Here is a 26,512-nt window from a genome sequence, read left to right on the forward strand (position 1 = left end):
AGATTCACAGAGTTGGGTAGAGATGGGAAGGGGGATGGAGGTAATAGAGGTGACCTAGGGGATAAAAAAGGAGTGTCAAAAGGGGGAGAGGGCAATCAAGCCAATAATTCCACTCCCAAGTAAAAATGGGTACTGAAGGTTAGATTCTTAAAGATACAGAATTGATAACAAATACCAAAAAGGAAAGATTAAAAATCTAGAGGTTAGATTCCCCCCCCCAAAAAAATATATATATATATATGTTTAAAAAATCACAAAAAATAAAAAAAAATCTATTAAAATTTCTTTAAAAACGATGTCTTTCTTTTTTTGCAAGGTAATGATAGGTTATAAAAATGAACTCCTTAAAAAACTGGAAATAGAACTACTTCATGATCCAGCAATCCCACTGTTGTGCATACACACTGAGGAAACCAGAAGGGAAAGAGACACGTGTACCGCAATGTTCATTGCAGCACTGTTTATAATAGCTAGGACATGGAAGCAACCTAGATGTCCATCAGCAGATTAATGGATGAGAAAGCTGTGGTACATATACACAGTGGAGTATTACTCAGCCATTAAAAAGAATACATTTGAATCAGTTCTAATGAGGTGGATGAAACTGGAGCCCATTATACAGAGTGAAGTAAGCCAGAAAGAAAAACACCAATACAGTATACTAACGCATATATATGGAATTTAGAAAGATAATAACAATAACCCTGTGTACGAGACAGCAAAAGAGACACTGATGTATAGAACAGTCTTATGGACTCTGTGGGAGAAGGAGAGGGTGGGAAGATTTGGGAGAATGGCATTGAAACATGTAAAATATCATGTATGAAACGAGTTGCCAGTCCAGGTTCAATGCACGATACTGGATGCTTGGGGCTGGTGCACTGGGACGACCCAGAGGGATGGTATGGGGAGGGAGGAGGGAGGAGGGTACAGGATGGGGAACACATGTATACCTGTGGCGGATTCATTTTGATATTTGGCAAAACTAATACAATTTTGTAAAGTTTAAAAATAAAATTGTAGTTGGAAAGAAAAATAAAAAAATAAAAACCAAAAAAGAAGAAGAAGAAGAAGAAAATAAAGGAGTAATACAGGACCTAAAATTTTCAAAAAAATTTTTTTAAATTTCAAAAAGTGATAATAGTAAAAATATATCTAGGAATTTCTCTGGAGCTCTTGCAGGCAGTGTGGGGTCAGTTCCATTTCAGATAGTTCCTTGATCTAGCTTATACTTCTCAAGGTCTATTGGCCCCTTCCAATGTAGTTGGTACTGACTACCGGGTTTCAGTCTGTTGCACCTGTCACTTCCAAAGCAGTTTCCTCTGTTTATTTTGGCTTCTTCTGTTTGCAAGTCTCTTCAGTGTTTAATTTCTGCCCTGACACAAAGGGGCGAATGTGGTCACTTATTTAGCCTCACTTGTTCAGTCATGCTGTGGGGAGGGAGGAACACTGCAAACCAATATCACTGGCGTGTGTGGGGAGTGCTCAGTGTCTCAGCCACACTGGGTTTGCCCCTGCTCATGGCTTATGTGCTTTCCCAGTCTACACTGCTCAGGCTCCAGGTTGCTCTGCAGGGGAACTGCCTAAGGTGGGCCCTGGGTTGCGTGCACTTCCCAGGTCTAAGCTGCTCAGGTTCAGGTTCTCTGGTACTCCACAAATGTGCAGACTTGGTTGGGCCTGCTTTTTGTGCCCTTCCCAGGTCCGAGCTGCTCAGGCGATCAGGTGCTTGACGAGCACACTCTCCTCAAGTTGGGCAGTGCATCTTATCACCTCCCCTGTCCTAGCCGCTTGGTTTCCTGGGTGCGCATTGGGAGTGCTGTCTCAGGTGTCTGGTGTGTCTCCTCTGGGGAGTTGATCTCTGGCTGTGACCCTCCCGGTGTATGTCAACCATCCAGGATCCCAGAAAGACTTGGTTAGAAACTGGGGACCTTGCTTGCAGTTTGGTAGATGGTACCCCTTTCCAGCTCTGGCTGTTGCCAGCCTGACTCCCTGTCTCCCTGCTTCCGGTGGGGGATGGGCCGGTCCTCAGCCAGCTAGCTCTCCTCTGGTATTCGCTCACTCCTTTGTTCTGTGAGCTGGCCTGGCAGTGCCTTAGGTTAGAGCTTTTTGTGGAAAAGTTTTCTCTCTTTTCTCTCTCTCTCTTCTCTCTCTCTCTCTCTCTCTCTCTGGCTATCCCATAGTTTGGGTTGCTATCTCATGTTAGCTCCCTCAGATTGTCCTCAGGGTATTCAGGCCCGGTCCCTCCCCTGAGCAACGCAGCCCGGGCCTCTATGTTCAGCCCCCACTTGCTGGTGGCGAATGCAAGAGTCTGGGCTACTTCTCCTCTGGGAGTTGCCATTAGGCACATAATCTCTGGGTTTTATTTATTTATTTTTCCTCCCAGTTATGTTGCCCTCTGAGATTCCAAAACTTCCCACAAACCCGCCTGTTTCTTGGTGTTTGGAAACCTCTTTTATGACTCCCTCCCCGGGATGGGTCTCCATCCCTAACTCTTTTGTCTCTCTTTTTATCTTTTATATTTTGTCCTACCTCCTTTCGAAGACAGTAGGCTGCCTTTCTGGGTGCCTGGTGTCCTCTGCCAGCATTCAGAAGTTGTTTTGTGGAATTTTCTCAGCATTCAAATGGTCTTTCGATGAATTTGTGGGAGAGAAAATGGTCTCTCTGTCTTATTCCTCCACCATCTTAGGACCGCCCCTCATCCCCACATTAATTTAATGTAACTAATTAAAATTAAGAAATTTAATGTAATTTAAATCTTGCTTTTTCCCCTTCAAAGAGTCCTCCTTTTACACTACCTAATAACCCAACTAAATATTATTATAATCTTACTTTTCTAGTCTTTTCAATTATCCCTATTCCTGCACTAGCTCTCTGGGAAAGTTTCTCCCTCCAGAGTGTGGTAGAGGCAAGGGACTGACACTACAGCTGTGTTCCCAGAGAAATTTTAAATTCTTTCCCCATTAAATATAGGGAACACTAATCTTATTGACTTTTAACCACTTAGTCATTGTCTTTCTGAAATGTCCCCAGTTTAAGAAGAATCCCAACTCCAAAAGAGAAATAACAACAACCTTTCTCCAGCTCTAATGAAGAAGTAGTATTCTTGGAGACAGTGAAAAGTAAAGTTAGAAGCTCTTAAGAACATAACTCTGAAATGAAAGTAGACCAAAGAAAATAACAGAATTGATGAACCTGAGAATTCAGTTCTCTTAGGAGTTAGTAAGAAATATGCAAATAGAAGGAAGCAAAGTTAAAGGGCTTCCTTGGTGGCTCAAGCGGTAAAGAATCCACCTGCAATGCGGGAGACCTGGGTTCAATCCCTGGGTCAGGAAGATCCCTTGGAGAAGGAAATGGAAACCCGCTATAGTATTCTTGCCTGGAGAATTCCATGGACAGAGGAGCCTGACAGGCTACAGTCCATGGGGTCGCAAAGAGTCAGACATGACTGAGCGACTAACACTTTGAAAGTTAAAGGAAGCACATTTCCAGAAACTGAGTTTATGTCAATGGTGTTTTATGAAAGCATTCTGCTTTATTTGAACTGTGAAACTGAAAATCATAGCAATAAACTCTTTTATAGTATGTTGGGCTGTTATAGAAAAGGCTATTACTATGAATATTGTACTTAGTTAATAAGTACTCACAAGGTACTGCTGATTTTGCAACATGTACTATAATGTCAACACATTTCTTTTCTTCTACAAGCTTGTTACCAAAAAAAAAATTAAGGGTTATCCATCATAGAGAGGGGTGAAAAAGAGTAGGTCTTACTTAAGTTGCTGGGACCTGTGCCATCATTACTAGTTTGGTGACAATATTTTCAACAGTGTAATGGCTTTCAGATGGCTGGAATGTATATAATTTTGGAGGATAAAGTCAGAATTCAAAAAACCCTCAAATAGGGGAATAGAGAGTATAAGAACATTGAAAAACATACCCCAAAACAAATCATAACAAACATTAAAAAAATCTAAATCATGTATCAGTTTTGTGCTTCTTAGTAACTTTGAGGCCTTAAGAAATTTAACTTCTATGAGCCATAGTTTTCTCGTGAGTAAAATGGAAATAATAATATCTGCCCAATGTATCTCATATATTTGTTGTGACAGTCCATTTGAAAGGAAAAATGTGTGAGAGTAAAAATGTAAGGGATTATTTTTTATGTTTAGAGAGAAAATGATATATGTATAAGTGGGAAAAAGTATATGACAAAGACATGACAGAAAATAATTGAATGGCCCTTGTTAGTCTTCTTGACCTCCTCTTCACTTCCCCTAAATGTTAACAATTCCTGCAATACTAGCCTTGGTTGTCACTTCAAACTACTCTTTCCAAAGGGGTTCTTATTCACCTGCCATTTACCTACCCACCTCAAACTGTACTCTTTAGCCATATTGAACTTCTTTCACTTCCTGAGTGTAGGCTCTCTCCCTCTCAGATTCAGGCAAGTCTCTCTTCTTTTGCACTTATCCACCTCCCCACCCCCAAATTCCAATTGCCTAGTTAGTCCTGACTCATTGTTCAGGTCTCAATTTAGACATACTGTTCTCAGAAGTCTTCCTTAACTCCCTTTAAACAAACTTAATGCCACATATATACTCCCTATTGCTCTCCTTCTGCCTCTATATGTCGCCAAAATAAAATACTCCAGTTGGAGCCACCTGGGAGCTTATTAAAATACAAATTCCTAATATCTACTCTCCAGATTTAGTGGGTCTGGTGTAGGACCAGACTGCAATTTGGCGAGAATCCCAAACGACTGTGCTGTGCACTAAAGTTTAAGAGTCACATTCTGTCATACTACTCATCACCTTGAGTTAAAATTGTGTATTTGTCTCTTCTCTTTGGGGTTCTTCCCTTTAACCTATAAGGAGACCAAGGACTGTGTCTGTCTTGTTCATGATTATATTCCTAGTGCCAGACATATTGTAGGCACTCAATACATATTGGAACAAATTAATATGTGAGTGACTGTAAGAGAGGAAGAAAAAGGAAAAGAAAAGGCTTCCTTAAGTAGGAAGTACCATATGAAATCTGCATGGCCCTTTGAACCCTGCATGTAAATTATTACAAAGACATGCTCTGAGAAAAAACACACTAAATGAAAAACATTTACCAACACCTGGATTCACTGTCATAATAACTGCCAATTGTGAGTTTCATAACAGTCTTTTAGTGGAAATTGTAGATATTTTTTCAGAAACCAAAATACATGTTCACAACACATCAAATTATTAAATCTGGTTACTGCTGGAGAGTGAGATTGGGAGGGAGGTTAAGGTGATTTGGAGCTTTACTTTATAAGCTTCTGTATTGTTTTATTTTTTCAAATAGGAGTACATATTACCTTTTTACTGATGGCTCAGTGGTAAAGAATCCACCTGCAATGCAGGAGACACAGGAGACATAGGTTTGATCCCTGGATCAGGAAGATCCCGTGGAGGAGGAAATAACAACCTACTCCAGTATTCTTGCCTGAAAAATCCCATGGCTAGAGGAGCCTGGCGGGCTACAGTCCAAAAGGTCATAAAGAATCAAACACGACTGAGTGATCTGAGCACAGCACATTGTTGACTTACAATATTGTGTTAGTTTCAGATACACAGCAAAGTGATTCAGTTATAATTATATATACATATTCTTTCTCATATTCTTTTCCATTAAAGGTTATTACAACATACTGAATAGAGTTCCCTGTATTATACAGTAAATCCTTGTTGTTTATCTGGTTTATATATAGTAGTACATATCTATTAATCCCTACTCCTAATTCATCTCTCCTCCCCTTTGGTAACCATAAGTTTGTCTCTATGTCTACGTGAATCTGTTTCTGTTTTTTAAATAAGTGCATTTGTATTTTATAGATTCCACATATTAAGCGATATCATATACTTGTATTTCTTTGTCTGGTATACTTCACTTAGTATGATAACCTCTAGGTCCATCCATGATGCTGCAAATGGAATTATTCCGTTCTTTTTATGGCTAAGTAATATTCCATTGTATATATGTACCACATCTTTACCCATTCATCTGTTGATAGAAACTTAGGTTGCTTCCATGTTTTGGCTATTATAAATAGCACTGCTATGAACATTGGGGTGCATGTATCTTTTTGAATTATGGTTTCCTCTGAATATAAGCCCAGGAGTAGGATTGCTGGGCCATATGGTAGCTCTTTTTTTCTCATTTTTTTAAGGAACCCCCATACTGTTCTCCATAGTGGCTGCAACAGTTTGCATTCCCACCAATCTTGTAGGAGGGTTCCATTTTTTCTAACCCATGTTCAGCATTTATTATTTGTATACGTATTACCTATTAAAATTTAACATACCCAAAATAAAATATGTTTTAAAAATTTCAGGGGTGTGCTGTTGACACCCCAATTTATCAATATGTTACTTTACAAAAATTCATTTGTATAGTTGTTTGTAATCCAACTTTCTCTGTGATATTTAGATATTTGGAATTGAAGTGAAAATATTTAGCTTCAAATATTTGTCTTATTCCTTCCTTCTGTTTCTTTTATTTTTTTTTTTTAATTTTTAAACTTTACATAATTGTATTAGTTTTGCCAAATATCAAAATGAATCCACCACAGGTATACATGTGTTCCCCATCCTGAACCCTCCTCCCTCCTCCCTCCCCATACCATCCCTCTGGGTCGTCCCAGTGCACCAGCCCCAAGCATCCAGTATCGTGCATCGAACCTGGACTGGCATCTCATTTCATACATGATATTTTACATGTTTCAACGCCATTCTCTCAAATCTTCCCACCCTCTCCCTCTCCCACAGAGTCCATTAGACTGTTCTATACATCAGTGTCTCTTTTGCTGTCTCGTACACAGGGTTATTGTTACTATCTTTCTAAATTCCATATATATGTGTTAGTATACTGTATTGGTGTTTTTCCTTCTGGCTTACTTCACTCTGTATAATAGGCTCCAGTTTCATCCACCTCATTAGAACTGATTCAAATGTATTCTTTTTAATGGCTGAGTAATACTGCATTGTGTATATGTACCACAGCTTTCTTATCCATTCATCTGCTGATGGGCATCTAGGTTGCTTCCATGTCCTGGCTATTATAAACAGTGCTGCGATGAACATTGGGGTACACGTGTCTCTTTCCCTTCTGGTTTCCTCAGTGTGTGTGCCCAGCAGTGGGATTGCTGGATCATAAGGCAGTTCTATTTCCAGTTTTTTAAGGAATCTCCACACTGTTCTCCATAGTGGCTGTACTAGTTTGCATTCCCACCAACAGTGTAAGAGGGTTCCCTTTTCTCCACACCCTCTCCAGCATTTATTATTTGTAGACTTTTGGATCGCAGCCATTCTGACTGGTGTGAACTCCCTGGTACATCCTTTACATCATTGAGTCAATAGGGAAGTCACAGTAAACAGATATTGAAGTAATGTAGTAAAGGGCTGGGGGATGGAGGACCTGGGGAGATGTTGTTTAAGGGTAAAAACTTGCAACTAGTAAGTAAATAAATTCTGGAAATCTAAGGCACAACATAGTGATTATAGACAACAAAACTGTGTTATACAATTTAAAGTTGCTAAGAAACTAGATCTTTTTTTACATTAATTAATTTATTTTTTTGGAGGCTAATTACTTTACAATATTGTAGTGGTTTTGCCATACACTGACATGAATCCATCACGGGTGTACATGTGTTCCCCATCCTGAAACCCCCTCCCACCTCCCTCCCCATCCCATCCCTCTGGGTCATCCCAGTGCACCAGCCCCAAGCACCCTGTATCATGCATCGAACCTGGACTGGCAATCCGTTTCACATATGATAATATACATGTTTCAATGCCATTCTCCCAAACCATCCCACCCTCGCCCTCTCCCACAGACTAGATCTTAACTGTTCTCAACACAAGAAGAAATAATTATGTGACATGAGAGAGCTGTTAGCTAATGCTCCCGTAGTGATCATATTGTTATATATATATATATATATATATATATATATATATAATTTCACAATGTTGTATATCGATTATGTCTCAATTTACAATAAAAGAAGAAGCAATGTGGTAGAGTGAGAGCACTAGCTTTGAATTCAAAGTATCCTCAGTTTGAATCCTGATGCTGCTAGCTAATAATGCTGTGATATTAGGAGAGTTATATAGTCTCTCTGACTTTCATCGTCTTAAAAATGTGCTAATAATTCCTTCCTCACAAAACTGTTATAAGGTATAAATGTGAATTTATGTGAATGTGTCTAGCATGAGGCTAAGTGTTAAATAAATGCCAGCTTTCTTCTCTACTTTGTTCATTAAACAAATAGGTACTGAGCACCTGTCTGCCAGACATCACTTTATGTACTGGGAATACACTGGTGTATAAAGACAACATGGTCATCAGGGGAGACAAACATTAAATTATATCTATCTGTCTAGAGGAAAAAGTGTGATACATTCTGTGAAGAATAAGCAAATATGAGAGAGCAGATGTCATACCAGTACAATACAGATCTTTGGCCCATTGGGATCATACCAATGGTAGATTGGTTAGCTGCTGCTGCTAAGTCTGCTGCTAAGTCGCTTCAGTCGTGTCTGACTCTGTGCAACCCCACAGATGGCAGCCCACCAGGCTCCCCCATCCCTGGGATTCTCCAGGCAAGAACACTGGAGTGGGTTGCCATTTTCTTCTCCAATGCATGAAAGCAAAAAGTGAAAGTTAAGTCGCTCAGCTGTGTCTGACTCTTTGCGACCCCATGGACTGCAGCCTACCAGGCTCCTCCATCCATGGGATTTTCCAGGCAAGAGTACTGGAGTGGGGTGCCATTGCCTTCTCCGAGATTGGTTAGGGTTACCTCTAATTCATTAACATGTATGACCTTAAATTCATGAGAATCCCAGGCTACACCTTCGTATCCATTCCTGTAGATGTGAAAGGCACAAATTAGTGCCACAAATCCACTGAGTTACATACCAATCACTCTCTCTAAGGGTAATAATAGACATAGTTCATAAAGCACCCAGCCTTGTCTCATAGTTACCAAGTTGATCATTTTAGTATGGTTTAACCCTTCCCAACATAGAGGAGCTTTTAAACTTAAATAACCATAGCCTGGTGTTAACCATGTAGATCCACCCCATAATTGTGGGAGTCTTCCTTTTAATAGATGAGAAGTTAATTTTTTATTGAGACTTAGCTCATCACTCTGACTGAGTTTAAATGACCCTAAGAAAAAACTTAAATCTATCGCCAGCATCAGAGCAGGTATTTTTAATTGGCCAGGTGGGAGGATCCCATCTAGTAATATCATAAATAGAACAGGACTGAACACTCATCTAAAATAAATTTCCTAGGGGGTGTCCAATCAGAGCCCTAGAGAACAGAAATCTACCTAGAGAACAGATAGCCCAGAAGTACTAGGCACAGGTAATTGGCCATAACCCAACAATTGGATTGAGTTTTTAAAACATGTAATTGATAGACATAGGTCCAAGGAATCAAGAAAACATTACAAATGATCATAAAAATCAGATCAGTAGCTTGGGCAAGCTGTCTACTTCTGATGTCATCTTCTTCTCATCCTAGTGTAGTTTAGTTTCCTCCGTTTGAGCATTGTTTTAAAGTGAGTTTGAGGTCATCAGGCCTCACTATGGACCAGTCCAGCTTAGGGGCCTTTGGAAGCGGGAGTTAACCAAAGAGTCAATTTCCCTTCAATTTCGCTGGGCATGAGCTAGTTAAGACTACCTGATAGAAAGTTCATTCCATACAGGTTAGAGACAGTTCCTTAAATTATGTCTTCTTCCAGTCTTGATTGAAAGTAATGTGAGAGGCATCTGATCTTCATCTAAAGAGAGATTACTGAGATGAGCTTCAGAAACAACCCTAGAGTGTCCTTTAATAATTCAATTAAATTTTACATTAATATACCCTAACAGCAAAGAACTATCCAGGAAATGAGTCTTAGTAGATACAGACCTCCATTAACAAACTGGTATTTAACATTCATTGAAACATCTTTTTCTCCCTAAAATCACCATCATTTTTAAGAAATATAACAAATTAATACTTGTTTGTAATATAGGTCTGGTCGCAATAAACTTGGCTTGATGATTTATATAACCATAATTGATCATAGACTTTTTTGCTTTGCTGAGACTATAAAAGTCTCAGACTGAACTTTTAAAATAAAACCTTTCAGGGCAAGAAAAGTCATGCCAAAGGTTTATCATAGATTTTGTCTAACAGATCTAAGTAAATTCCTCCCTTCTCAAGGTCTCAGATTCCTTCAAGTTCTTTCAGATTTCTGTACCTGCTAGTACGATAACCTTCCTAACTTTTCTGATAAAGTTACTGGAAACTAAGAGTTTCTAATCTCTGGAGGGTTCAGATAGAAAAGATAGATGTTTCAATTTGTTTATAAAATATAATTTTACCAAATTACCATCATAATTAGTTTGAGGGGAAGGTTTTTCTTAAGCTTGGAAAACTAAAAACCATAAAAGTAATAAGCATATTCAGTTCTAAGCAGTTCATTCAATCTTTTTTGTAAACCTTTGTGACATCATCAGGTTTTTCATTAGAATTTTTACCCAGTTCAAAAACTGGTATTTATCCAAAAGTCCTTTTTATAAATCTTGAAGAGGAAGCATTTTTTTCAAAACTTGGTTAGTGCTATGACAATATTTTGAGATAGTAACTAGAATTATGCTTGATAACATTTTACCCAAATATATCAAACTTTTAGGAACTCCATACAGTTTCTAGGATATCTATATTAGTAACATTTACCATACAATATAACCCAAGACTTACTGCTCACTTGACAATATCCCCCATGTAATTCTGTATACAAAATGAACCTAATTAGTGTAATATCTCTCTTTGGGATGCTTCAGGGGCCCTCTGAAGCATCCCAAAGTTAGCTAGAAATCTTCATTAGAATTATTTAGGAAGCTTTGTCAACAAATATAAAAAAAATCAGAGGGATGGTATAGGGAGGGAGGAGGGAGGGGGGTTCAGGATGGGGAACACGTGTATACCTGTGGTGGATTCATGTTGATGTATGGAAAAAGCAGTACAATATTATAAAGTAATTAACCTGCAATTAAAATAAATAAATTTATATTAAAAAAACACATTTAGAACACTCAGTCAGATAGGACTATAGGTCATTGTGAAACAATAGCTGTTCACCTAGCCAAAGTCACAATAAAGAATTTCAGAACAGAACATTAAAGAGACAAAGAAACTTAAATCTATTATCAAAGGCAGTCCAATATCTGAAGACAAAGTGTCCTCTTAACAGAGAGAAAAGCTAAATTCAAGTTTTGGCATCAGCTTACTTTACTTAAAAGGTAAACTTGATTAACTTTATTTTAAACTTAGTCCTAACCATATACAAAACTCTTTCCTCATGGTTCACTTTTCACAAACCTTATCACTTTCTGTACCCATTACTGTGTTCTTCCATCCTAAAAAGCCACCTATAAGTCAGGGTTACTTCCTTTTCCCTTAACAAAAAGGTAATTCCATTCCTCATACCTTCTTTATCGAAAAGACACTTCCTACTTCCCTTAAGCAACCAAGAACTGACTTTTACATCAGCATTTTATAGATCGGTGAGCATAAATACCAGTGATAATTTCTAAAACCTTTGTTTTCTTGGAGATAACATTTTAGGATGGCACCAAACATTTCTTTTTGATCCCAAATCTCTTTAGTTTCTCTGTAAGAGGTAGTGTTTAGTAGTAAATGTTTCAAAATCTTTTTATTTATTTTATTTGGAAATGACTTAGCTATTCAATAGGCTTCCAACACTTAGTTTAGCACAACCCTTAGAAGTTCAAGTTACCCCAATCTGGATAGACTATTTAGACAGACATTCCTAAAGCATAATTATTCTTAATAGAGTTTGTCTAAAGGCTCATATCTCATTTACAGTTTTTTAGAAGTTTCTTCACTCAGCAAGGTAATTTCCTCGCTAACAAACTTGTAACAGATATAATATTTAATTTATATTAAATCTAGGTACAGTGAAAATATTCTGCTTAATGTTAATTACTCTTAAACATGTCTACATTATTCAGATCAACAAATAAACATTAATATCAGGTGTTTAACACTGAATATTTTCCAATTCACATGAACCTGAAATTCATTTAGGTTAATTTCTCTTGTATTTAGAATTATTTGATTTGTAAGCATTTACTTTTTTTTTTTAAGGCAAATTAGATTAGAGCTCATTTACAAACCGATCCCAGCAATCAGCAATATTATTGAAAGAAATAAAGACACACACTGAGACATACTGGAGTCTAAAAATATTATGACCACATTGTCAAAAATTGTATATTTTTTGTGTGTGACCATAGTTTTAGAGCCAAAATTTAGACCAGGTAGTACTCAACTTGGCCCTGAAAACAAGGGCAGATTGGTCCCAGCAGGGATTGTCCCTCTGAGGAAGTAGGGGTCTTAGTTTGATCAGCTCCAGGCTGTTGATTACAGGAGGAAGTCCTGGACAAAAGGGAACTTCAGTTCATTTTCCTATCCTATGTCAATAAAGATCTAATAGTTTTAGGCCATTTTCTTTGTCACTGGATCATAGCTATAGATTGACCAATCATTTAAAAATTTTTTTCCAAGGGATTCCCAGGTAGAGTGTGGAACCTTGGAGTGAGAAATTCACATATTAGCTCGAATAGTTTGTACCAGATGTCTGTGCAGTCAAACTAAACCAACAAACCAAACCGAACCAGAACTTCACCAGCCAGGAGTCACACTCCAAATGAAACAAAAGGCAAAGAGATGCCCAGAAATCAAAAGCCAAAAGGCATAAATGCCAAACGTGACTTCCCAGTTCAATTAGACTTGCGACCTGGCAAAGTCAATGCTAGCAGCCTTGTTTTAGTTTTGATATAGTTTCAAGCAATTTCTTGTTGATTTTCTGCAAAGAAGTTACTCTATCATTTTCTGTTTTAGAAGCTTCTAGGTACCAGTCAAACACGGCCGGCCTTTTCTAATTGTACACGCAAAAATATCAATTTTAGAGTATCAAAAGAACCCAAATTTGGCCGTTTTAGGTTGAGATCTCTTTTAGTATAATTTCTCCAATTAACTAGGTACTTGCAAGTGTGAGCTTCATATGTATTGTACATGAATCTGGCGAGAATGTTAGTCAGAGGCTGGCTTTATGACACGCCTTTGTGTCTGTTGAGAGATTCTGTTTCCCATTTTAAGCTGAATTTGTCTGGGATAAAAATCACTAGTGAACTTGTGTAGTGGGCCAAAGTGCTGCTTGTGAACTTAACTCCTCCAGGAGTCACTCCAGAGTCGTTTCAGCTCGTCTTACGTGTCTCGGATTCTGCCTCCAGCAATCTAAGACCACCATGGCTGCTCAGGTCACTGAATGGCCAGCTCTTATGTGCGGCCCCCAGACAAGCAAGTGTTTTAATTAATGAGTGGGTTTCCCTATGGGACCACTGCACGGCATGAGGACTAGGCCTCCACCATGCCCATAAAGTTCTCAGTCACCTGAGAAAACCGAAACCAGCCAGGAGGAGTCTTGTCCTTTTTCTTCAGAGCAATGCTCTCATGTATTTTCCTCACTTTTATCCTGACAAATTCTATAATGGCAGTCAAATTGAGGAAAAGTGTCAGATCAGCCTCTTAACCACTCAGCCAAGACAACTGAGTGCCCTACAACGCAGCAACCTTGGCATCTATCAGCCAAGCCCTGGATATTCTTTGATTTTTTTTTTTTTCAGTCGATCCCCCCATACCCAGTACCTTTCCACTGGATGGGCAATTCTCCTGGCATCTTTCAGCCAACCCCCCACCCAGCATCTTTTAACTGTGTGGGACTTTGGTATCTTTCAAACGAGTCCCACTCAGTGTCTAGACCATGAGTGGGTATACCCCAGATGTTTCACCCGGGTTCCCCCTAGTATCTTTCCTACTAGGAGGGGGCAGGTAACCTGCTCAACCACCAAATAGAATCTCAACCATTATGAGAGATTCAAGAACCAGGAAAGACTTACCCAAATTCGTCTGTACTCCCCAAGGAGGCAGATGGGCACAAGGGGCCGCCGCTGATACCAAAGCTCCAGTTCCTTGTAGAGTCCAGTTGAAGGAAGGAAGTGCATTCTGGGTCACTTCATCGGTAGCCATAACTGTCGACTAAAAAGGGTGTACAACGTAAGAGTTGTGAGTTAAGTTTTATTTGGGGCAAAATGAGGACTGCAGACCGGGAGGCAACATCTCAGATACCTCTGACAAACTGCTCCAAAGCAGCAGTGGGGGAAAGTCAGTATATAAAGTTTTTGTGAAGGGGGAGTTCAATACCATGAAGCACTCAATTTACAAAAGGTTTTTTGTTAGTCACGAGGGTCTGATGTCACCATGAAGGAATTTAGTGCTTCTCTAGATATGAGGAGATGCAAGGATGGAGATCATAAAATCTGTTCCTAAAAACATCCAACTATCTAAAGACCTGTCCCACCAGATTCCCTGGACCACAGAGTGCCTCACTCCACTCTGAACTTCCATGGGGGTTGCTGACAGTCACCAGCTATAGCAGCATGGTGTTCAATCTCAGTAGATGTAGATGGCAAATGCCTTGTTCAGTCATTGGGAATGCTCTTGGTAAGTGCCAGTCTGTAGTTGACAATGGAAATTCCATCCTTTCACTTGCTTAGGCCAAAAACCTAAAGTCATTCTTCAGTCCTCTTTTTCTTACACAATCTCTTTCTTGTCCATCAGGAAATCTTGTTGGTTCTGTCTTTAAAAAGATAAGCAGAAATCAACTGCCCTTTCAGTTCAGTTCAGTCGCTCAGTTGTGTCCATCTCTGTGACCCCATGAATCACAGCATGCCAGGCCTCCCTGTACATTACCAACTCCCGGAGTTTACCCAAACCCATGTCCATCAAGTCGGTGATGCCATCCAGCCATCTCATCCTCTGTCGTCCCTTTCTCCTCCTACCCCCAACCCATCCCAGCATCAGAGTCTTTTCCAATGAGTCAACTCTTCGCATGAGGTGGCCAAAGTATTAGAGTTTCAGCTTTAACATCAGTCCTTCCAATGAACACCCAGGACGGATCTCCTTTAGGATGGACTGGTTGGATCTCCTTGCAGTCCAAGGGACTCTCAAGAGTCTTCCCCAAAACCACAGTTCAAAAGCATCAATTCTTCAGCACTCAGCTTTCTTCACAGTCCAACTCTCACATCCATACATGACCACTGGAAAAACCATAGCCTTGACTAGATGGACCTTTGTTGGAAAAGTAATGTCTCTGCTTTTCAATATGCTATCTAGGTTGGTCATAACTTTCCTTCCAAGGAGTAAGCGTCTTTTAATTTCAAGGCTGCAATCACCATCTGCAGTGATTTTGGAGCCTCCCAAAATCAAGTAAGCCACAGATTCCACTGTTTCCCCATTTATTTGCCATGAAGTGAAAGGACCAGATGCCATGATCTTAGTTTTCTGAATGTTCACCTTTAAGCCAACTTTTTCAGTCTCTTCTTTCTCTTTCATCAAGAGGCTTTTTAGCTCCTCTTCACTTTTTGCCATAAGAGTGGTGTCATCTGCATATCTGAGGTTATTGATATTTCTCCTGGCAATCTTGATTCCAGCTTGTGCTTCTTCCAGCCCAGCGTTTCTCATGATGTACTCTGCATAGAAGTTAAATAAGCAGGGTGACAATATACAGCCTTGATGTACTCCTTTTCCTATTTGGAACCAGTCTGTTGTTCCATGTCCAGTTCTAACTGTTGCTTCCAGACATGCATATAGGTTTCTCAAGAGGCAGGTCAGGTGTTCTGGTATTCCCATCTCTTGAAGAATTGTCCAAGTTTATTGTGATCCACACAATCAAAGGCTTTGGCATAGTCAATAAAGCAGAAATAGATGTTTTTCTGGAACTCTCTTGCTTTTTCAATGATCCACCAGATGTTGGCAATTTGATCTCTGGTTCCTCTGCCTTTTCTAAAACCAGCTTGAACATCTGGAAGTTCACAGTTCACGTATTACTGAAGCCTGGCTTGGAGAATTTTGTACTAGCGTGTGAGATGAGTGCAATTGTGCGGTAGTTTGAGCATTCTTTGGCATTGCCTTTCTTTGGGATTGGAATGAAAACTGACTTTTTCCAGTCCTGTGGCCACTGCTGAGTTTTCCAAATTTGCTGGCATATTGAGTGCAGCACTTTCACAGCATCATCTTTCAGGATTTGGAATAGCTCAACTGGAATTTCATCACCTCCACTAGCTTTATTCATAGTAATGCTTTCTAAGGCCCACTGGACTTCACATTCCAGGATGTCTGGCTCTAGGTCAATGATTACACCATCGTGATTTTCTGGGTCATGAACATCTTTTTTGTACAGTTCTTCTGTGTATTCTTGCCACCTCTTCTTAATATCTTCTGCTTCTGCTAGGTCTGTACCATTTCTGTCCTTTATTGAGCCCATTTTGCATGAAATGTTTCCTTGCCATCTCTAATTTTTTTGAAGAGATCCCTAGTCTTTCCCATTCTGTTGTTTTCCTCTATTTCTTTGCATTGATCACTGAGGAAGGTTTTCTTATCTCTCCTTGCTATTCTTTGGAACACTGCATTCAGATGCTTATATCTTTCCTTTTCTCCTATGCTTTTTGCTTCTCTTCTTTCCACAGCTATTTGTAAGGCCTCCCCAGACAGCCATTTTGCTTTTTTTGCATTTCTTTGTCTTGAGGATGGTCTTGATCCATGTCTCCTGTACAATGTCAAGAACCTCTGTCCATAGTTCATCAGGCACTCTGTCTATCAGATCTAGTCCCTTAAATTTGTTTCTCACTTCCATTGTATAATCATAAGCGATTTGATTTAGGTCAAATGATCTACCTAAATAGTTTACCTGAATGGTCTAGTGGTTTTCCCTACTTTCTTCAATTTACATCTGAATTTGGCAATAAGGAGTTCATCATCTGAGCCACAGTCAGCTCGTAGTCTTGTTTTTGTTGACTGTATAGAGCTTCTCCATCTTTGGCTGCAAAGAATATAATCAGTCTGATTTCGGTGTTGACCATCTGGTGATGTCCATGTGTAGAGTCTTCTCTTGTGTTGTTGGAAGAGAGTGTTTGCTATGACCAGTGCGTTTTCTTGGCAAAACTATATTAGCCGTTGCCCTGTTTCATTCCATATTCCAAGGCCAAATGTGCCTGTTACTCCAGGTGTTTCTTGACTTCCTACTTTTGCATTCCAGTCCCCTATAATGAAAAGGATATCTTTTTGGCGTGTTAGTTCTAAAAGGTCTTCCCTCACACTTACTGTTATCATTCTTATCTAAACTATTCTGAACAGCTTTGTGACATTTCACCCTGCTTTTACCTTTGTCCCCTATGGCCTTTTTTTCAATGCAGTAGAAAACAGAGTGATCCTTGTAAAACAACCTAGATCATGTCCTTCTTCTCAATATCCTATAACTATTCCTCATTCCACTCTGTAAAAGATAAAGTCCTTACAATGACCTTGTAAGGTCTTCTGTGATCTTGTTGCCATACTTCTTTGGCCTTATCTTCTACCATAGTCCCTTACTGTGCTTCAGCCATACGGATTATCTTCTGTTCTTCAGACACATGGGCATATTCCATCCCTTTGCTTTGCTGTTCCTGCTGCTTGGAAGCCTCTTTTCCCAAAGTAACCTATGACTAACTCCCTCACCTACTTCAGTGTTTCTTCAAATATTACCTTCTCAATAAATCCTGCCCTTTACTAGCCTATTATGTCACTGCAGTCTCTCCCACTATCTTTTCCCCCATAATTGCTAATCCCCTTTACCATGCTCTACTTTTTCTATTTTTCCTTAGCACTTATCACCTTTAAACATTCTAGATAGTTTATTAATAATGTTGCCTGTCTTCGTTCTGTTACATTTTAAGCTGCTTGAAGACATGAATCTTGTTTTATTCTCTGGTTTATCTCAAATGCCTGGCATAGTACTAGGCATGTGGTAAAGTGTTAGTCATTCAGTCGTGTCCTACTCTTTGGGAGCCCATGAGATGTAGTCTGCAAAGCTCCTCTGAACATGGAATTCTCCAGGCAAGAATACTGGAATAGGTTGCCCTCCCTTCTCCAGGGGGCCTTCCTAACCCAGTAATCGAACCTAGGTCTCCCACATTGCAGGCAGATTCTTTACCATCTATGTCACCAGGGAAGCCCAATAAATGTTGTTGAATAAATGAACTGTTACTGTTTAATGGATAATTCCTTTGTGATTTGATCTTAGACTAAATCAGAAATGCACTTTTAAAAGTCTTTTTTTAAGGAAGAAATCCATGAGAGTTTATAAGATATATTTTTCAAACATATTTTCTTAAGTGAATGACATTATATTTTAGAATCCATGCCCCATTGAGTAGGTTACTACCTATGTGAAGCCAGTAGATACATTTTATAACAGAATCCTAGGCTATCAGAGCTATAAAAGATTATAATAATCATCTAATCAATCCCTTCATGTCATCCACGGCAGTAGTCCTTAATATACTGGAACAATAAAAACCAGGAGTAGTTGACTTATGATTTGATAGTCACTGTTTAAGTGAGTAATTCTTTATCAATTCTACAAGAGATAGTACAATTCTACAGGCAATTTCTAAAGACACTACAAGAACTAACCTCACCATTAGTCCCTCCAGAGGAGGATGTTGAGAAGTCATATTATTCCTATCCACAAACCCATAGGCATTTCTATGTGGGTGTATGCTATCAATCCAGACACTAGAGAACCACATTCAGGTTATCTGGTAAAGTGTCAAACTTTATAAAAACATGAGAAGTTTATATATGTCATTTATTTCTTTAAAATAGAGAAGGATCTGGAATCATGGGAAAGATGGAGGCAGGCAGATTTGGCTGACAGACAGTTTATTCTCACCTTTGCATGTTTATTCTTATATTTGCTGTCAAGTGGCATAGTTAGGTTGTTAACCTCATTCATCACTGTAAGTGCTGGTGAAGGGAACATCCAGCTGCAGTTACAGAACTAGTAGATTAGACTGCTTCAAACTCTTTTCATAGCACTTATAGAACTGAAGTAGTCAGAGTGAATAAAGGTGTGAGCAATGGGCAAAATATAGAGAGTTTTAAAAGCAGTCTTGAGACAACCATTCTGTGTAAGACTTTTTTTTTTTTTTTTCTTTCATTTCTAACTAAGTGCTACATTTTAATTACTCAATGGTTGGGAAATCCTGACTGCCTTCTGCATGCTAACTCAATGTATCCAAACCTGTACATTTCAGCATGTTTGGTGGCTCGGTGGTAAAGAATCTTCCTGCAGTGCAGGAGATGGGGTTCAATCCTTGGGTCTGAAAGAACCTCCTGGAAAAGGAAATGGCAACCAACTCCAGTATTCTTGCCTGGAAAATTCCATGGACAGAGGAGCCTTCTGGCTACAGTTCATGAAGTCACAAAGAGTCAGACACAACTGAGCATGCACACACACTCAAGTGGAAAAAAGGACAATAGAAATTTCATAAGGACCTTAAAGGGAAACCTCATGGTTTAGTAACAAAGAAAGACTGGATTCTTTCATTGAAAACATTTTGTTTTTGTTTCTCAAATTTGTGAGATTTTTTTATTTTTATTATCTCTATATAGATGTCTAAATTTCAGAGGTCGGTGGGGAAGTTTTTGGTACATGGGAGCCAAATGTGACCAACTCTGGAATACTCTGGACCTGATTTTGGTAGCAGCATTATCTAGAATAGGACTGGCAGTACTAGTTGGTGTAAAAAGCCAGACTATCCACTACTATAAAAATAAATCAAATAATACAAATGATCACGAATAAGAAATTTCTAAATACATGTGAGAATAATGGGAAATCTCTCGTGAGATCAGCAAATGATTCAAGAAATAATGGATATCATTTATCATGCATAGAGCTGGGTATGTTCTCTTCCATATTCATTGACATTTAATTAAATTCAAATAAAACTCAGCATAACCAAATACATTTTGTTCAGGATTTGGATGCAGCAAAAACTGGAAACCCCTTCCTCAGATAAAATCCAAGTGACCCAAGTGTAATTCACTAAAGAATTGTCCTATTTGAGCAACCCCTCAACCCCCAGCAACAATGTCAGAGAAATGGAAAGAGGGATCCAATACGCTTGACTGTAATTTGACCCTGTCTTGGAGAAATCTCTTCACTTCACTGGGCTTCAATTTTCTCAGCTATCAGTTCAGTCTAGTCGTTCAGTTGTGTCCGACTCTTTGTGACACCAAGAATCGCAGCACGCCAGGCCTCCCTGTCCATCACCAACTCACGGAGTTCACTCAGACTCACGTCCATTGAGTCAGTGATGCCATCCAGCCATCTCATCCTTTGTCATCCACTTCTCCTCCTCCCCCCAATCCCTCCCAGCATCAGAGTCTTTTCCAATGAGTCAACTCTTTGCATGAGGTGGCCAAAGTACTGGACTTTCAGCTTTAGCATCATTCCTTCCAAAGAAATCTCAGGGCTGAACTCCTTCTGAATGGACTGGTTGGATCTCCTCGCAGTCCAAGGGACTCTCAAGAGTCTTCTCCAACACCACAGTTCAAAAGCATCCATTCTTTGGCGCTCAGCTTTCTTCACAGTCCAACTCTTACATCCATACATGACCACTGGAAAAACCATAGCCTTGACTAGACGGACCTTTGTTGGCAAAGTAACGTCTCTGCTTTTCAATATGCTGTCTAGGTTGGTCACAACTTTCTTTCCAAGGAGTAAGCATCTTTTAATTTCATGGCTACAATCACCATCTGCAGTGATTTTGGAGCCCCAAAAAGTAAAGTCTGACACTGTTTCCACTGTATCCTCATCTATTTCGCATGAAGTGATGGGACCAAATGCCATGATCTTCATTTTATGAATGTTGAGTTTTAAGCCAACTTTTTCACTCTCCTCTTTCACTTTCATCAAGAGGCTTTTTAGTTCCTCTTCACTTTATGCCATAAGGGTGGTGTCATCTGCATATCTAAAAGTCCATTAATTCTACAGTTAAGAGGATCATTTCTTTATGTAAGGATAATCTCATTTATGAATTACACATGATATGTAGTTTAGGATCCATCTACATTATGCTTGTAACTGCATGCTGCTGCTGCTGCTGCTGCTGCTAAATCACTTCAGTCGTGTCCGACTCTGTGCGACCCCATGGACTGCAGCCTACCAGGCTCTTCTGTCCATGGGATTTTCCAGGCAAGAGTACTGGAGTGGGTTGCCATTGCCTTCTCCTCACTGTATAATTTTAAAGGATTTGATTCAGTTCATACCTGAATGCTTTAATGGTTTCCGCTACATTCTTCAATTTAAATCTGAATTTAGCAATAAGGAATTTGTGATCTGAGCTAAAGTCAGCTCCTGGTCTTTTTTTTTTTTTTTTCCTGACTGTATAGAGCCTCTCCATCTTTGGCTGCAAATAATATAATCGATCTAATTTCAGTATTTCATACTGTTCATGGGGTTCTCAAGGCAAGAATACTGAAATGGTTTGCCATTCCCTTCTCCAGTGGACCACATTCTGTCAGACCTCTCCATCCTGACCCGCCCGTCTTGGGTGGCCCCACACACCATGACTTAGTTTCATTGAGTTAGACAAGGCTGTGGTCTGTGTGAGTAGATTGACTCATTTTCTGTGATTATGGTTTCAGTGTGTCTGTCCTCTGATGCCCTCTCCCAACACCTACCATCTTACTTGGGTTTCTCTTACTTTGGACGTGGAGTATCTTTTCATGGCTGCTCCAGCAAAACACAGCCACTGTTCCTTACCTTGGATGAGGGGTATCTCCTCACCGTCACCTCTCCTGATCTTGAACATGGAGTAGCTTTTCTCGGCCCTCCTACGTCTATGCTGCCATCACTCCTTGGACAAGAAACCTGGAGTGTTGGGTCCATGAATCAAGGCAAATTGGAAGAGGTCAAACAGGAGATGGCAAGAGTGAACGTCATCATTCTAGGAATCACCGAACTAAAATGGACTTGAATGGGTGAATTTAACTCAGATGACCATAATATGTACTACTGCGGGCAGGAATCATTTAGAAGAAATGGAGTAGCCATCATAGTCAACAAAAGAGTCCGAAATGCAGGACTTGGATGCAATCTCAATAATGACAGAATGATCACTGTTCGTTTCCAAGGCAAACCATTCAATATCACAGTAATCCAAGTCTATACCCCAACCAGTAATGCTGAAGAAGCTGAAGTTGAATGGTTCTATGAAGATCTAAAGACCTTTTAGAACTAACACCCAAAAAAAGATGTCTTTTTCATTATAGGGGACTGGAATGCAAAACTAGAAAGTCAAGAAACACCTGGAGTAACAGGCAAATTTGGCCTTGGAGTACAAAATGAAGCAGGGTAAAAGCTAATAGACTTTTGCCAAGAGAACGCACTGGTCATAGCAAACACCCTCGTCCAACAACACAAGAGAAGACTTTACACATGGACATCACCAGATGGTCAACACCGAAATCAGACTGATAATATTATTTGCAACCAAAGATGGGGTAGCTCTATACAGTCAGCAAAAAGAAGACCGGGAGCTGACTGTGGCTCAGATCATGAACTCCTTATTGCCAAATTCAGACTTAAATTGAAGAAAGTAGGTAAAACCACTAGACCATTCAGGAATGACCTAAATCAAATACTTTATGATTCTACAGTGGAAGTGAGAAATAGACTAAAGGGACTAGATCTGATAGATAGAGTGCCTGATGAACTATGGACAGAGGTTCATGACATTGTACAGGAGACAGGGATCAAGACGATCCCCATGGAAAAGAAATGCAAAAAAGCAAAATGGCTGTCTGGAGAGGCTTTACAAATAGCTGTGAAAAGAAGAGAAGCGAAAAGCAAAAGAGAAAAGATATAAGCATCTGAATGCAGAGTTTCAAAGAATAGCAAGAAGAGATAAGAAAGCCTTCTTCAGCGATCAATGCAAAGAAAGAGAGGAAAACAACAGAATGGGAAAGACTAGAGATCTCTTTAAGAAAATTAGAGATACCAAGGGAACATTTCTTGCAAAACGGGCTCGATAAAGGACAGAAATTGTATGGACCTAAAAGAAGCAGAAGATATTAAGAAGAGATGTCAAGAATACACAGAAGAATGGTACAAAAAAGATCTTCATGATCAAGATGATCACAATGGTGTGATCACTCACCTAGAGCCAGACATCCTAAATGTGAAGTCCAGTGGGCCTTAGAAAGCATCACTATGAACAAAGCTGGTGCAGATGATGAAATCCCAGTTGAGCTATTTCAAATCCTGAAAGATGATGCTGTGAAAGTGCTGCACTCAATATGCCAGCAAATTTGGAAAACTCAGCAGTGGCCACAGGGCTGGAAAAGGTCAGTTTTCATTCCAATCCCAAAGAAAGGCAATTCCAAAGAATGCTCAAACTACCACACAATTGCACTCATCTCACATGCTAGTAAAGTAATGCTCAAAAGTCTCTAAGTCAGGCTTCAGCAATATGTGAACCATGAACTTCCAGATGTTCAAGTTGGTTTTAGAAAAGGCAGAGGAACCAGAGATCAAATTGCCAACATCCTCTGGATCATTGAAAAAGCAAGAGAGTTCCAGAAAAACATCTATTTCTGCTTTATTGACTATGCCAAAGCCTTTGACTGTGTGGATCACAATAAACTTGGATAATTCTTCAAGAGATGGAAATACCAGACCACCTGACCTGCCTCTTGAGAAATCTGTATGCAGGTCAGGAAGCAGCAGTTAGAACTGGACATGGAACAACAGACTGGTTCCAAATAGGAAAAGGAGTACATCAAGGCTGTATATTGTCACCCTGCTTATTTAACTTGTATGCAGAGTACATCATGAAAAACGCTGGGCTGGAAGAAGCACAAGCTGGAATCAAGATTGCCAGGAGAAATATCACTAACCTCAGATATGCAGACGACAGCACCCTTATGGCAGAATGTGAAGAGGAACTAAAAAGCCTCTCGATGAAAGTGAAAGAGGAGAGTAAAAAAGTTGGTTTAAAGCTCAACATTCAGAAAACGAAGATCATGGCATCTGATCCCATCACTTCATGGGAAATAGATGGGGAAACTGTGAGACTTTACTTTTTGGGGCTCCAAAATCACTGCAGATGGTGATTGCTGCCATGAAATTAAAAGACACTTACTCCTTGGAAGAAAAGTTATGACCAACCTAGATAGCATATTGAAAAGCAGAGACATTATTTTGCCAACAAAGGTCCGTCTAGTCAAGGCTATGGTTTTTCCAGTGGTCATGTATGAATGTGAGAGTTGGACTGTGAAGAAAGCTGAGCACTGAAGAATTGATGCTTTTGAACTGTGGTGTTGGAGAAGACTCTTGAGAGTCCCTTGGACTGCAAGGAGATCCAACCAGTCCATTCTAAAGGAGATCAGCCCTGGGTTTTCTTTGGAAGGAATGATGTTAAAAATGAAACTCCAGTACTTTGCCCACCTCATGTGAAGAGTTGACTCATTGGAAAAGACTCTGATGCTTGGAGGGTTTGGGGGCAGGAGGAGAAGGGGATGACAGAGGATGAGATGGCTGGATGGCATCACTGACTTGATGGACGTGAGTCTGAGTGAACTCCAGGTGTTGGTGATGGTCAGGGAGGCCTGGAGTGCTTCAATTCATGGGGTTGCAAAGAGTCAGACACGACTGAGTGACTGAACTAAACTGAACTGAATTTCAGTATTGATCTTCTGGTGATGTCCATGTGTACAGTCTTCTCTTGTGTTATTGAAAGAAGGTGTTTGCTATCAACAGTGAGTTCTCTTGGCAAAACTCTGTTAGCCTTTGCTCTGCTTCATTTTTTGCTCCAAGGTCAAACTTGCCTGTTACTCCAGATTTTCTACTTTTGCATTCCTGTCCCCTATGATGAAAAGGACATCTTTTGGTGTTAGTTCTAGAAGGTCTTGTAGGTTCTCATAGAACCATTCGACTTCAGTTTCTTCGTCATTAATGGTTGGGGCATAGACTTGGATTACTGTGATATTGAATGGTTTGCCTTGGAAACGAACAAAATCTCTCATTTTGTAGATTGCACCCTAAGACTGCATTTCAGACTCTTCTGTTGACTATGAAGGCTCCTCCATTTCTTCTAAGGGATTCTTGCCCAGAGTAGTAATACAATGGCTATCTGAAATAATTCCCCCATTCTAGTCCATTTTAATTCACTGTTTCCTAAAATGTCAATGTTCAGTCGTGCCATTTCCTGTTTAACCACTTCATATTTACCTTGATCCATGGACCTAACAATCCAGGTTCCTGTGTAATATTGTTCTTTACAGCATCAGACTTTACTTCCGTCACCAGTCACATCTGCAGTTGGGCATTGTTTTAGCTTTGGCTCCATCTCTTCATTCTTTCTGGAGTCATTTCTCCACTTTTCTCCAGTAGCATGTCAGGCACCTACTGACCTGGGGAGTTCATCTTTCAGTGTCATATCTTTTTACCATTTCATACTGTTCATGGGATTCTCAAGGCAACAGTACTGAAGTGGCTTTCCATTTCCTTCTGCAGTGGACCATGTTTGGTCATAACTCTCTACCACAACCCATCTGTCTTGGGTTTCCCTACGTGGCATGGCTCACAGTTTCATTGAGTTAGACAAATGTGTGGTCCTTGTGATCAATTTGGTTAGTTTTCTGTGATTGTGGATTTCATTCTGTCTACCCTCTGATGAATAAGGATAAGATTTATCTTATATTTATCTCAGTAGCACACATCCTCTAAAACAGAAGACTTGTATGGATCTCTTTAATTCACTGTACCTTACAAATAGCTCTGAAGTTAAAGGTCTGGATATCAAAACAAACCACAAGTATAAAAAGAAGCAGCAATGCTTTTATTGTTTTAAATATAACAAATAGCTAGTAAGATACTTCAAGATCATCTTTTTGTTATAGTATATTAGACCTAGAATATGCCCAGTTATGGGCTTCCCTTGTGGCTCAGCTGGTGAAGAATCCGCCTGCAATGCAGAAGACCTGGCTTCAATCCCTGAGTTGAGAAGATTCCCTGGAGGAGAGAAAGGCTACCTACTCCAGTTTTCTGGCCTGGACAATTCCATGGGCTCTGTAGTCCATGTGGTCCCAAAGAGCTGGACACAACTGAGTGGCTTTCACTCACTCACTCATGCACAATTATGATCTCTATATTTTAAGGAAGACCTAGTTTGAGACTAAAGAACACAAGCCTCAGTATAATTCTACATATGTTCTTGATTTGGTACCTTCTGAATAGTATCAAGGTCAGTGAAAATTAAAACTCTTGAAAAAGTTAAGACAAAAAGTTGATAAAGGATAGATAAATGAAGGAGAGTGGTCAGATTATTTTTATTTTCTATTAAAAATCAGAACAATTTAAATTGGGACTTAAGAAGTTAAAAGTACTCTGGATGAATAGACTATAGTGAATAATGTTGATGTTATAAAAGGCTAACTATATTGTTGTTGTTGTTGTTGTCGTTCAGTCATGAAGTCATGTACTCTGTGACTCTGTGGACTGCAGCAT

General features: G+C 39.6%; 1 pseudogene; it reads left to right on the plus strand.

Annotated features, from left to right (window-relative positions):
• The first annotated feature begins 19,225 nt into the window (after positions 1-19,225).
• The window catches only part of LOC147340727 (uncharacterized), a 49,694-nt pseudogene continuing 42,407 nt past the window's right edge, over positions 19,226-26,512 (plus strand).

Source organism: Bos grunniens, chromosome X (assembly GCF_055505025.1).
Source record: "Bos grunniens cultivar Pamir isolate PY7600 chromosome X, Bosgru_T2T1.0, whole genome shotgun sequence".
NCBI lineage: Eukaryota > Metazoa > Chordata > Mammalia > Artiodactyla > Bovidae > Bos > Bos grunniens.